The sequence below is a fragment of the Heptranchias perlo genome, chromosome 12, assembly GCF_035084215.1.
Source record: "Heptranchias perlo isolate sHepPer1 chromosome 12, sHepPer1.hap1, whole genome shotgun sequence".
Classification (NCBI taxonomy): Eukaryota; Metazoa; Chordata; class Chondrichthyes; order Hexanchiformes; family Hexanchidae; genus Heptranchias; species Heptranchias perlo.
In genome coordinates this window covers 44624642-44639863 of record NC_090336.1, presented here as the reverse complement: position 1 = coordinate 44639863, position 15222 = coordinate 44624642, and positions in this window count along the sequence as shown.

Genomic DNA, 15222 nt, shown 5'->3' with positions numbered 1-15222 from the left:
GTTAACAGTTGTGATTAATAAGACCCATGTATCAGTGCTTTTGATATATTTCCTTCATCAATTTACCCTGGGCTTGTAAACATACTGCATAATCTAAATTAGACATTATAGCATGGCTTTCTTTTTCAAAACGTTTAACACCATAGACAATATATTATAGATTGAATTAACATATCCAAAGTATCCTCTGCTCACAATGTTTGGAACTATATGTATTTCCAAAGTGAGTATGTTAGATACAGCAACCTTTGGAAGCACCACATTGGGCTTGTAAAATAACCCATTTGGAAAAGTCCTAAATTATCGCAGTAAGACCACTGAATAGTTCTGTAGCAAATTCAATTAAGTCAAATGTTAAGAGGTACTAACATGACATTCATTCCAAGAATTATCAGTCAGTATGAAAGTCCATTATTTTACTCCAAGAGTATTTAAGGCCAGTGGAGGACTGCCCCTTTAAATAGAGCTCCTCCAGCAGACAGAGCTTACTGCGCATGCGCAGCCCGCCCGACGTGCAGATCAGCAGTGGGGAACCCGGAAGACCAGGTAAGTGGATTCAATTAGGCTGTGATTTAAGGCCAATAATAGGTTAGCTTCTACCAGAAAACATTTTTTTATAAAATACTGAAACAAGTTGCACTGTGAGTTTATGCCAGATAATCAGTTTTCAGATTTGTAGCAAGTGATCTTATGAATATATTTTTTCATATAATTTAGGTTGTCTAACTTTTGGGACATTGACTTTTGCTACTTGCTAATGAAAGTGTGAAAAAAGGTCAAGTTCACATTGTGAAAGAATGACCAGTGTTTATAATATTTTTTATTCAAGTCATGTTTAAAAAAAATAAGGGCTGCAAACCAACTGAGTAGATTAGAGTTGACTGTAGCAGAGATTTTTGGCAATCTTATGCTAAATTCATATGTATTTCACTGAGATCTGCTTCCTGTTTGTGAGTTGCTGCTGATTACAAAGCTAGAATTCAGTGGTGAAGAGCAGAGACTAGCTGCCTAAATACAGGGATCGGCTCGATGTTACCAGGGCTGCGGGTTCGCGGCGGGGGGGCTATTGGGGGCGTGGGTGATGCGCCCGGTGAAATCAGTCTGCCCCGTGCGTGATTGCAGCCTAATTGGATCCACTTACCTGGTCCTCCGGGTTCCCCACTGCTGGTCTGCACGTCGGGCGGGCTGCGCATGTGCAGTAAGCTCTGTCAGCTGGAGGAGCTCTATTTAAAGGGGCAGTCCTCCACTGACAGATGCTGCAACAAATAGCAAAAACTACAGCATGGAGCAGCCCAGTTTAATGATGCCTCACTCCAGGTATCATTAGATGGGGTGAGGAGGATGGGGAGGACAGAGATCTTCCCCCCGGCGGGCGGGAGGAAGCGGCCTGCCTCTGCCACCAGGAAGGCCTGGCTCGAGGTGGCAGAGGAGGTCACCTGCACCACCAACATATCGCCCACCTGCATACAGTGCAGGAGGCGCTCCAATGACCTAAGTAGGTCAGCCAAAGTGAGTACACTTACTCATTCCCCTACACTCCATCTGCCACATCACCGCCCCCATCCCACATCTCCTTCTGCACTGCCAACACTACTCTGTCACATCACCCCTCACACCCACTCAAAGCTAATCCTCATCTTACCTGCACTTACTCACCTTGCCAGTACTCATCCTGCCACTACCACTCAACCCAATCCTCATTCAATCTCATGGCTCTATCTCATACTCACCCTCTTGTGCATCTCTTTCACAGTCAGCCTCACTCAACCTGCCACTACCTGTGCTGCAGCCACAGGGCATGCATCACATATGTGCAGTAGGCAGCGTAAGGCAAACGTGTTGTGAGCATGAAGGGTATTTGAGGGTTTGTCATGGTTTTTACTTCTATTGAATTTCTGACCAACTCACATTACATATTATATTGGCACCACTACTGCCACGTCTTTGCGAATCTTGTCTGGTTTGTGCAATAATGCCCTTTCCTGAGGATCACAATGTAGACCCACACCTGATGCCACCCATTGTGTCACTGCAGAGTGGGTGTAGGTGTATTTGCAGGGCTCTTTTGTGCAGACAACTGAGAGACGTCAGCGATGTCCCCGGTGGCACCCTGGAAGGATGCGGAGGAGAAGTTGTTGAGGGCAGTGGTGACTTTGACAGCGACAGGTAAGAAGATGGTGCTCGGGCCAACCGGGAGCAGCTCGGCATGAAGGAGGCTGCAGATGTCCATGACTACATGTCGAGTGACTCTGAGCCTCCGTGTGCACTGCTGCTCAGAGAGGTCCAGGAAGCTGAGCCTCGGTCTGTGGACCCTGTGGTGAGGGTAGTGCCCTCTGCGATACATCTCTCTCTGCGCTTGCCCTCCCTCCTGCTGTGCAGGTGGATGTGTCACAGCACTCTGTTGTGGAGCTCCACGTGTCAGAGGTGGACGGCGTGGATGGCGAGGCTGGTGAGGCTGGTGATGCTGTTCGCCCTCTGAGGAGGTCATGACTGCAGCTACGGCGGCCCCCATCCGGAAGATGTACATCTGAGGGGGGTCCGCAAGGTAGGTACATGTCTCTGGACCCTGGGGTAAGTGTGCAAGTTGGTGAATTTTCTTGTCAGGAGGAGGGTGGTGGAGGCCAAACTTTGTCCCAAGTGACAGAGTGGCCCCCTGCAATGAGTGAGGGTTTCCCCCCGCCACCTGTCAAATGGACCTTTGCAGCTGCCACAGGCTGACAGCAGCAACACGTCCATTTCAACTGGGAGTGTTTTCCCCCAGTGTGGGAAACAGTCCAAGTTGTCTATAAAATCCCACCCCTCCTCACATATTCACTTAATCAGGTCAGTTAATAACCTGAAATACCTCAGTAAATACTTTTAAGTGGCATCACGCTGGCTTTAATTGCCTGCGGGATTCCCACACGCGGGGGCTGTGCGCGCACGTCGGCGCGTCTGTGGGGAACCCGGAAGTGGGCGGGTTGGAGCCGGGCTCCGGACCAGCTCCAGGATTCCCCGATTTTCGGAGCCCCCCACCAGGAACTGACCCGATAGCGGGTGCTAAAATGTAGTCCCATGTAATTGGCCTCTGCTAGAAAACCTAAATGTCTTTTAATTAATGAGATTAGAAAGATGTTTTTAAATTAGAATTCTTTAGATTCTACCTGTCCACCAGAATTTTTAATTTTATAAGCAGATGTAGCTTAAAATAATTAAACAGAATAGTGATACCAGCGAGTGATTGTAAGACAACAATGAAGTGCAGAGGTTTACAGATTGCTATAAACAGTAGAAGTGAAACATGAACAGTTTATAATTAGCATTGAATGGTAACATGTATTCACACTTATGGAAATAACATCCCTTTTGAGGTTTATTTATGCTTCCAATGGTCAGTGAACTCTATGTGGTTAAAATGTCCATACTGTTGGATTGACTGCAATGTAATTATTGCAGGGATACTGTGTGATAATCTACACCTGGAACTTAGAAATAATACTGCTTAACCAGGAAATAATATGGATTAGAGATAGATAAGATTTTATCCTGGTCAGTGTACAGACTGATCAGGTTCAGATTATTCAATGACATCATTCCAAGTTCTGGGTCTGAGGAGCAAATGTAGCAAAAGATCCTTTTTATACTATAAAACACATATGTTAAAATCAACTGCCAGGATATTCTGTAATACCTTTTACAAACACCTTGTTTGTAGTGCATTGAATCTTTTTTTTTGTTATTCCCTATAGATTTTACATTGCTAAAACACAAAGTAAAATAAAACAATTGTTTTAGTGCAATATTTCTTATCAACATTTATAAACTGTTCAAGTTTCACTTCTACTGTTTATATAATTGCTATCTTGTAGTTTCTTTGAATATTCAAGCTTTTGCATTTACTTCACTGTAGATTATTGTTTTACATATAATTTATTAAACTTAATAAATTCCCATTACTTACACATGGAAACCTTTCATTGACAAAGGGGTGCTTAGTTTGAGCAGTCTTCAGCGTACAGCTTGTTGACAGGAAAGGCTGACTGACCACATCAGAACTGGCTTTAATCAATCAAAACTGGACGTATTAGTTTATTTCCTGGTTCTTCAAGGTCATTCGTTCAGAACTCATAACATTTATTTCATTCAGTTCTTCACCTATTATTCATTAGAATCAACTTTCTCCCCACCGAACAGTTTCATGGGTCCGAAATCGTTCATTCATTTATGGCCTTGGCAAAACACACTCTGTAACCTCATCAGTATCCCATAATGCCATGATATTTAGTGGAGCAGTAAAACTATTTCATTTTCAATTACATTTATTAACAGCTTGTGACTAGTGTTGGATTGTGGCCGATGAGAACAAATTATTTTTCATCCTTTTCATGCTGAAAATGCAAGAATTTGATGCCTTAAATCGATCGGCAGCTTTGAAAACACTGTCACTGATGAACGCTTACTTTCTCACAATTAGGAAAAGAGAGTAGCATTACTTTTGTAAACCCTATTCAGCACAGAAATATCGAGTTTCTTCTCAGGTGTATAGCACAGGGAAGCAGTGACTTGAGATTGTCAATTTTAGGTGATTGTGCTCTTTTAGTATTTTTTTGGTCTGACATTGTTCATGACATCTTGTACAGTTTTGTCACATACATATCTTCAGTGGCATAGCTGAAAGAATATTCCCAATTTTGGTAAGAAAATAGAACAACCTGGTACTTTAGCTTCTCTAAAAGGTTGTTTTATTGGTTGTCAGATAGTTATCAATAATATTTTCCCCTTCTGTGGGAAGAGAGGGAAACCATTAGAACTTTGCTATCTGCTGCTTTGTAAACATAAGTGATGCAAGAGACTATGGCTGGGAATTGCCTCGGAGCTGATCCCGCTCTGCTGTCATAACTTTGCTGGACGTGTGACGGTCACATGCACAAACAGGATTTCCACTGCACTTTCGGGTGACGTTACAGCGGTGGAGTGGGAACCCCTTTGAGGAAATTGCCAGCCTGTGATATGATATCATGTGAACACTGTGTACAATTCCTTATAGAAATTGTGCATTCTTGCTTGGGAATAATAAATGCTCATTTTTTTTTTAACGAGCCATTGAAACCTCTAATTTTATTTTATTTCAGGTCAATAATCTGAATGGCGCTACAGAGTACATGGTTATGAAAAAAGTGAGGCAATATTTAGTTATATCATCGCTTTGGTCATGCACATTAAGAAGCTCTGTACTTGTGTCACAGTCTGATAATTGTGATTAGGAACGAGGATAACATAAATCATGGTTTGAATCTTGTTTGAAGTCAAGCATTTTGTCCAAACTTCCTAAAGTATGGCTCCAGTGATACATTTTAAATTGGTCTTATCAGTTATTGGTTTGACAAAATTAAGAATAAAACTAATGTTATAGTCCACCACCCTAAACATTCACTCCCTTCACCATCGGCGCACCGTGACTGCAGTGTGTACCATCTACAGGATGCACTGCAGCAACTTGCTAAGCCTTCTTTGACAGCACCTCCCAAACCCGCGACCTCTACCACCTAGAAGGACAAGTGCAGCAGGCACATGGGAACAACACCACCTGCACGTTCCCCTCCAAGTAACACACCATCCCGACTTGGAAATATATCACCGTTCCTTCATCGTCGCTGGATCAAAATCCTGGAACTCCCTACCTAACAGCACTGTGGGAGAACCTTCACCACACGGACTGCAGCGGTTCAAGGCGGCGGCTCACCACCACCTTCTCAAGGGCAATTAGGGATGGGCAATAAATGCCGGCCTCACCAGTGACACCCACATCCCATGAACGAATAAAAAAAAAGTTGAGTGTGATCTTGGTGTAGAAATGAAATTCATAGTTTAAAAATGTTGTTGTAGATGTTTAAAATGTCAGTTTATCACTTGTATGCAGCTCTATTTGATCTTAGTCATCTTTGTAATAAACTGGTCACCTAATAATCTTACTGAATATAATTAATCTGATCAAACTTTAGTTTGGCCATTAGTAAAAATACGAGCTCTCCTAAAGTGTCTTCCAATTAGACGTAAGATTATTGAAAACCATATACCTGTTTCCTAGCTAGTAAATTGTAGTACACTACAGATGTCTTAAATCTTTATTTGCATACCTAGGTTTATTTTTAAAATGGATTAACTCTAGTATCCTTTTAAAGTTTCTTGCTGCACCATGTACCCACAATGGACTGAATTGGTTCTTATTATGAATTACCTGTGCTCATCGTATTGGACCTTTGACGCAGGTGAACATAATGCATTGCAACATTTTATGATGAATCAAAAACACTTACAAGCAAAAGGGAATAGAAATGGATTGAATAAAAGATTCTCACACAATAATTGTGATACCAAGAGAAGAAAATTAGATTAAAAATGGGGCCTGGAAAGGGAGATGAAAGGTTCTAACCAGTTATCTGTGTTGATTTTTAAAAAATATTAAAGAGACAAAGGAAGGAAAAAAACAGTAGATTTAAAAAATAATATAAACTTTATAACGGTTGCCTTTTCTGTAAATACTTTTAACACCTTAATACATGGGGAGCAGGTTGAATTTATTCTCCCACTGACTATCTTAAAAGTAAGCTGGTTTGAGAAAACCTATGCACCCTTTTTTTTATTTTTCATTCTCGGGATGTGGGCGTCGCTGGCAAGACTGGCATTTATTGCCCTTCCCTAGTTGCCCTTGAGAAGGTGACGGTGGGCCTGCTTCTTAAACCACTGCTGTCCGTGGGGTGAAGGTGCTCCCAGAATGCTGTCAGATACGGAGTTTAAGGAACTTGATCCAGCGATGATGAATGAATGACCATATATGTCCACGTCAGGATAGTGTGTGACTTGGAGGGGAACTTGGAGGTGATAGTGTTCTCATGTACCTGCTGCTTTTGTCCTTCTAGATGGTGGAGGTCGCAGGTTTGGGAGGTGCCGCCAAAGAATTGTATATATTGGGCCAGAATTTACTGTGGCCGGTGAACGAATGGCACTTGCCGTTCGTTAGACTTGTACTTACCCGTTTAATTTCCATGAGCTTTTACAAGGCAAGTTACTGTAAGTGGGAAATCAAAACTGCGCGGTGCCCCCTATAGGGCATCTGAGAGCTGTGTGAACAGGGCACTCAACTGTGTATCTCCTTAACCAATCAGATTGAAGAATTGTTAACGAACAATGCAGTGTCTGAACCAGGAAGTGAAAGTTAGAATAGTGAATTCAATGTCAAATCAGGAACAGAAAGTGAGGGTAAGAAAGATTGGATTAAGATACAGAGAATAAAGAGACAGAAAGAAAAAGTAATAAAACTTTTAAAAAAAATCTCCAACAATTAAAAGCTGAAGGAATGAGACTCCACACTTGTAATAGTTAATTTTCAGTGCCAGAGAGGTTGTTTGGCAGTTATTAAGACTTATCATGCCGATAAAAATGGTACTTCGACTGAAATGGACAAGCCCTAACTTTCTGTGGCGAGTTTAGTTTGTGTCGATCGCACAAGTACAGGAACTTCACGCAGTTCAACGCATTTGAATGGTGAGACAGACAGCGAGATGCCATTTTCAGGAAACTAACGGAAAACAGCAACTTCCAGATTTTCGCATTTAACTGCGCATCTGCCCTTGCCTGAAGTTGCTGTGCGATTTGCGCATAAATAACGGTGAGTGCCATTAGCCTCACCGTTATTTTGACAGTAAATTCTGACCCAATATACTTACGCCAAGCTCTTATTTGACAAAGTATTGTGCTCATTTTGATGAGGGATATCAGTGTTAGGGAATTAAATATTTTCTGCTTTTGACACTCAATGCCAACATTAATCACTACAAGTACAGTTGTAGCATTGGAGGCAGTCAGCATTTTATGAGCTGAAGCACATTGTTTCATCCTCATAATTAATAGAGGAATACTGATTTTTCATTCCAGCAGCCAATTCTAAAACATTCTCCATATCCATTGTATTTAAGAACAAATGCAAAATAATTTCCTTGTTCAACAATAATGACTGGCACTATATGGAAGCATTTTACATACTAAAGCACAACATGCACTCTGCCGGGATCCATTCATAACATTGATCTAATTTAAAAAGACAGTGTTATAATTCTGTTTTTCTATCAGTGCATTTTATTTAAGCTTGAGTGGTAAACCAAAATAGTTAAATAATATCTTGACAGCAATGGTCTGAACTAAATTAAATCTAGAACTCTAAGAAGGCTGCACTAAGATTGATCAATATGAAGCACTCTACATTATTTAACATAGAATGTGGATGTTGAAGCTGCCAAGATCTCTTGTTCACACTGTTCTGATACTGCATGCAAGGCTAAAGTTGATGAGACAAGAAACTGCCTCAAAGATGCTGTGATACGAATCATGGATCCTGATTTGTATCATGGTAGATATCCATCATGTCCCCCCTTCTCCGTGACAGCACAAGCAATAAAACACTTATCAATCACTTGTAACCTCAGCAGTAAGCCTTTTACAAGCAATACCATACTTCCATCACAGGCCACATTTAAAATTTCTGGTATTCTGTGTCACAATATTATGAAAATATCTATTCTCTTTAAACCTCAACCTCGCTTTCCTCCTTTAAGACACTCCTTAAAACCTACCTCTTTGACCAAGCTTTTGGTCACCTATTCTAATATCTTCTTATGTGGCTCGATGTCAAATTTTGTTTCATAACGTTCCTACTTACAAATTTTCCATTGCATTTTCTTTCTTGGCAACAAACCTCCTTGGGGACGTTTTACTACATTACAGGTGCTCTATAAATTCAAGTTGTTGTTGTTGTAAACATGGTATGTGACTAAAAGGCAAAGTCTTCACTTGTATAATTAAGTAACCATGGTCAACAAATGAGGTAAGAGACACTGTCAAGCTAAAAGAAAAGACCCACAAATGCAAGGGAAAGTAGAAATCCAGCAGACTCGAGCTATAAAAGGCAACAAAGGGCCATAGAGGCTAGAAAGATCCCACAGAGCTTTCAGTTCTGATGAAAGGTCAATGACCTGAAACGCTAACTCTGTTTCTCCCTCCACAGATGCTGCCTGACCTGCTCAGTATTTCCTGCATTTTCTGTTTTTATTTCAGATTTCCAGCATCCGCAGTATTTTGCTTTTGGAGGAAGGTCCCACGTTCAATTCATGCTATGTGCTAAGTTAGCTGGTCTCAGCCAGCTAGGAGCTACAGTTGGGTTCAGCATCCTTGGGTTGGGGAATCAGCAAGGAGTGTGTTGGAAATATGTTAATATTAATGCTACCAAGGGTTGTTAATCCTTCTCAATAATAACTCTCACAATGATTCGGGCCCGAGTGTGACCGAACATGCAAGCTTTATTATAGACGCAAGAACAACATTCTAATGCGGTTATATTCCTGTGGAATGCCTTTGTGAATTCCTTTGTATTCTCACAGATGTATGGCCTGCACTTCGCTTTTTAGCCAAGTGTCTGAAGCTTTGCAGGATGGGATACATAATTATGATTTGGTCTCGAAATCGTATTCCTTAGAGTGTCGCTCCTGATCACTGTTGCGACCATTGGTGCATGTGTGCATCGAGTGACGGTAGAATCAGGCTCAGCTGTGATGGTCTCATAGTCGAATGCCTGCTGATATTCACAGTCAAGCTCATACTAATGCTAATGACATTTAGGTAAGTTGTTGAAGAGTACCTGTCACCCATAGAAATAGATCCCAGCGAATAGACAGTATCTCCAGGAGAGGAAGGGAGCAAATTGGCAAGAATAAAAAACAAGGACGTGGTGAAATTTTTACACTTCGACTTTTATCAGAACACTTGGATCTGATTTCTCCACTTAATGATACTCTCGCTATTTATTTACAACTGTTGGAAATGAACAACAGGTCAGTCAGTATTTGAAAGTGAATGATAGCTAACCTTTCAAGTGGATATCAATCAATATTTGAATCTTAGCTTCCAGGTTCTGACTGAACTGTCGTTTGTTTCTAACAGTCTCTGTGTTTTTTCCCATGCACTTAACTTTTTATCTATACATGATATATTAAAACAACTTGCCTTGAAAGCGAAGGTATAAACAAAGCATAAACAAAACTCTGCCATAAGCAGAAAATACTGGTTTCAATGGATCTGGGCAATTTTTGATGTATGATGATATCTTCATTGTTGATCATTTCTGCACATTATCTTTTTTTTATTTGCAAAGCTCAGCTTTTTATCTGTGGTACAATGAAAAGCAATGTAATGTGTTTTTATTATTGTGGTTAGTAACTGTTACCGGAAACTCAAAAAAACCATTAGGGCCTTGAAATAACACTATCGGAGAACAGCCATAAACACTTAATGCATTTGTCTGAAATTCCTCTCTTCATTATCTTACTTCACCCATTTATTTTAAACAGACGACTCCTCCATTGATGTAGTTCAGAGGGGAATTTCAGATGCACACATGAAGTGTTTGTAGCTATTATTTCAAGTATCATTTCAAGGCCAAGGAACTTATGACCTTGATTGGAACCAATTTTGAACCTAATACTTATTGCGACATCAAAACAAAATCATGCAGAGATAGGGGAAAAAAAGCTGTCCACAGCCAATCTGCCAGTCTGTAGCTTTCAAAATGATAGACATCTTCAGATTCATGTGTGTGAATTTCTCTTCTTAAGTTCTATGAAATGGACATAATGTGGGGCATCCATAACATTAAATTTACATCTTTGATGGTATGTACAAAACTCAAACTGTACACAACATAAAATTTAAAATATATTTATATTTTTGCCCATTTGTTCCCATCAAAATATTCCAAATTTGTAATGCTTTTACAGGTTGAAAGTCTTTATTTCTAACTAGTAAAGTCTGATTTCAATTTCCAAAGATACTTCAGAAGCAGCATGCTCCATCTTAGCCACATCACTTTTTGATTGCTGCAGTTAGAGTCTTCATCGTTCCTGATTGCTGTGAATTTACAATGTCCTTATCCTTCAGTAAGTCTATTGCAGGGCAAAGATCATCAGCTACAGCCCACTTACACTTGTCTTCCATCATTAATTCAATCTGTGCAACAACATCCTGAAACACACAGGCAACTTCAACTTCTCCCGCAATGAAACAAAGACGTTTTCCTAATTTTCTGCAATTGCTATTTGTTGCATGATTGGGAGATTCAAAAGCAGGCACGTAGCAGCTCACCTAAAGCTTGTTCATGCATCCGCCAGTAATGGCCTCCACATGCACCACTAACCCTTCAGGTTAAACTCGCACAGGATTACAGGCACTTATGATAAGACTATACTAAGAATTACTTGAAATTATTAAGTTTCAAAACTGTTTAACTCACTTGTCCTTCAGGTGAGGAATGTGGTATTATGATTGCCAGGCATGTTCATTGGAGTGAAAAATGACCATTCGTTCTTTTTGTAATCTATGAGCAATTTAAATGTTCAGCAAGAGTTACTGTTATGCGAAAGGAACATAGAAACATAGGAACTGAAGTAGGCCATTCAGCCCCTCGGGCCTGTTCCGCCATTCATTTAGATCAGGGCTAATTTGTACCTCAACTCCATTTTCCGCCTTTGTTCCATATCCTTTGATACTCTCACCCAACAACAATCTGTCAATCTCAATCTTGAAAATTTCAATTGTCCCAGCATCCACAGCCTTTAGGGTGAGCGTGTTCCAGATTTCCACTGTCCTTTGTGTGAAAAAGTGCTTCCAGATTTCATTCCTAAAAGGCCTAGCTTTAATTTCAAGAGTAGGCCCTATTGTTCTGGTTTCCCCCACCAGACGAAATAGTTTCTCAGTATCTACCCTATCGAATCCCTTTATAAGAACATAAGAAATAGGAGCATGAGTAGGCCATACAGCCCCTCGAGCCTGCTCTGCCATTCAATAAGATCATGGCTGATCTTCAGCCTCAACTCCACTTTCCCGCCCCATCCCCATATCCCTTGATTCCCGTAGTATCATTTCAAACATCTCGTTTTGATCACCCCTCAACCTTCTTAACTCAAGGGAATACAAGCCAAGTTAATGCAACCTGTCCTCATAATTTCACCCTTCAATCCCCAGAATCGTTCTGATGAATCTGCGCTTTTCAAGGCCAATATATCTTTCCTGAGGTTCGGTGCCCAAAACTGATTGCAGTTCTCCAGATGGGATCTGACCAAGGCTTTGTGCAACTGAAGCATCACTTCCTCACTTTTGAATTCTAACTCCCTTGAGATAAAGAACAACATTCCATTAGTCCTTTTGATTACTTTTTTATCTGTGCACTAGCTTTTGTCATTTTCATACATGGACACCTATATCCATTTTGGTCCTCCACTGCTCCTAGTCTCTCACCATTAAGAAAATATTCAGAGTCGTCTTTCTCAGATCCAAAGTGGATGACCTCACACTTCCTCACATTGAATTCTATCTGCCATAGTTTTGCTTACTCAGTTAGTCTGTCAATGTCTCTATGGAACTTCCTGCTCCCATCTGCACAACTTACTCTGCCTCTTAACTTAGTGTCATCTGCAAACTTGGATATACAACTCTCTAATCTTTCATCCAAATCATTGCTATGTGGTGAGGCCCCAGTACAGATCCCTGGAAATCACCACTTGTCACATCCCACCAATCAGAGAGTGAACCCTTTATGCCTACTCTGTCTCCTACCACCCAGTCAATTACCAACCCATGTCACAAGATTATCTCCAATTCCATGGGCTTCAATTTTGGCTAATTATCTCTTGTGTGGAACTTTATCAAATGTCTTCTGGAAGTCCATATAGACAACCATCCATAGACACTCCCCAATCTACCATGCTATTGCTCTCCTCAAAAAATACAAATAGACTAGTCAGACATGACCTACCCTTTACAAATCCATGCTGACTCTCTTTGATCGCCGATACTTATCCAAGCCCTCAGTCACTCTGTCTTTGATGATAGATTCGAGTTACCTACCCACAACTGATGTTAAACTGATGAGTCTGTAGTTACTTGGTTTTTCTCCACCTCCCTTCTTAAATACTCGAGTAAGTTTTGCAATTTTCCAACCCAAAGGCACAATTCCTATGTCCAGAGAGCTTTGAAAAATTATGACTGATGCATCTGTAATTTTCGCACCCATTTCTTTCAATAACCTAGGATGGAAACCATCAGGAATTGGAGATTTGTTTATCTTAAGTCCCATTATTTTCTCCGTTACCTTTTTTTTTACTTATATTAAATCCACTAAGTTCCTTCACTTGTTTCGCTAGTATTTTCTCCTCTTCTTCCACTGTGAAAACGGATACAAAGTACTCATTTAATAAGTCTGCCATTTTCATAATAACCATTATAGTTTTTTTTTTATTCGTTCATGGTATGTGGGCATCGCTGGCGAGGCCAGTATTTATAGCCCATCCCTAATTGCCCTTGAGAAGGTGGTGGTGAGCCGCTTTCTTGAACCGCTGCAGTCTGTGTGGTGAAGGTTCTCCCACAGTGCAGTTAGGAAGGGAGGTCCAGGATTTTGACCCAGCGACAATGAAGGAATGGCGATATATTTCCAAGTCGGGATGGTGTGTGACTTGGAGGGGAACGTGCAGGTGGTGTTGTTCCCATGTGGCTGCTGCTCTTGTCCTTCTAGGTGGTAGAGCTCGCGGGTTTGGGAGGTGCTGTCGAAGAAGCCTTGGCGAGTTGCTGCAGTGCATCCTGTGGATAGTACACACTGCAGTCACAGTGCGCCGGTGGTGAAGGTAGTGAATGTTTAGGGAGGTGGATGGGGTGCCAAACAAGCGGGCTGCTTTGTCCTGGATGGCGTTGAGCTTCTTGAGTGTTATTGGAGCTGCACTCAGCCAGGCAAGTGGAGAGTATTCTATCACACTCCTGACTTGTGCCTTGCAGATGGTGGAAAGGCTTTGGGGAGTCAGGAGGTGAGTCACTCGCCACAGAATACCCAGCCTCTGACCTGCTCTTGCAGCCACAATATTTATATGGCTGGTCCAGTTAAGTTTCTGGTCAATGGTGACCCCCAGGATGTTGATGGTGGGGGATTCAGCGATGGTAATGCCGTTGAATGTCAAAGGGAGGTGGTTAGACTGTCTCTTGTTGGAGATCGTCATTGCCTGGCACTTGTCTGGTGTGAATGTTACTTGCCACTTATCAGCTCAAGCCTGGATGTTGTCCAGGTCTTGTTGCATGCAGGCACGGACCACTTCATTATCTGAGGGGTTGCAAATGGAACTGAACACTGTGCAATCATCAGCGAACATCCCCATTTCTGACCTTATGATGGAGGGAAGGTCATTGATGAAGCAGCTGAAGATGGTTGGGCCTAGGACACTGCCCTGAGGAACTCCTGCAGCAATGTCCTGGGGCTGAGATGATTGGCCTCCAACAACCACTACCTTTTTCCTTTGTGCTAGGTATGACTCCAGCTACTGGAGAGTTTTCCCCCTGATTCCCATTGACTTCAATTTTACTAGGGCTCCTTGGTGCCACACTCGGTCAAATGCTGCCTTGATGTCAAGGGCAGTCGCTCTCAACTCACCTCTGGAATTCAGCTCTTCTGTCCATGTTTGAACCAAGGCTGCAATGAGGTCTGGAGCTGAGTGGTCCTGGCGGAACCCAAACTGAGCATCAGTGAGCAGGTTATTGGTGAGTAAGTGCCGCTTGATAGCACTGTTGACGACACCTTCCATCACTTTGCTGATGATTGAGAGTAGACTGATGGGGTGGTAATTGGCTGGATTCGATTTGTCCTGCTTTTTATGGTCAGGACATACCTGGGCAATTTTTACACATTGTCGGGTAGGTGCCAGTGTTGTAGCTGTACTGGAACAGCTTGGCTGGAGGCGCAGCTAGTTCTGGAGCACAAGTCTTCAGCACTACAGCCGGGATTTTGTCGGGGCCCATAGCCTTTGCTGTATCCAGTGCACTCGGCCGTTTCATGATATCATGTGGAGTGAATCGAATTGGCTGAAGACTGGCTTCTGTGATGGTGGGGATATCGGGAGGAGCCAAGATGGATCATCCAATGGGCACTTCTGGCTGAAGATGGTTGCAAACGCTTCTGCCTCGTCTTTTGCACTCATGTGCTGGACTCCGCCATCATTGAGAATGGGAATGTTTACAGAGCCTCCTCCTCCCGTTAGTTGTTTAATTGTCCACCACCATTCACGACTGGATGTGGCAGGACTGCAGAGCTTTGATCTGATCCGTTGGTTGTGGAATCACTTAGCTCTGCCTATAGCATGTTGCTTCCACTGTTTAGCA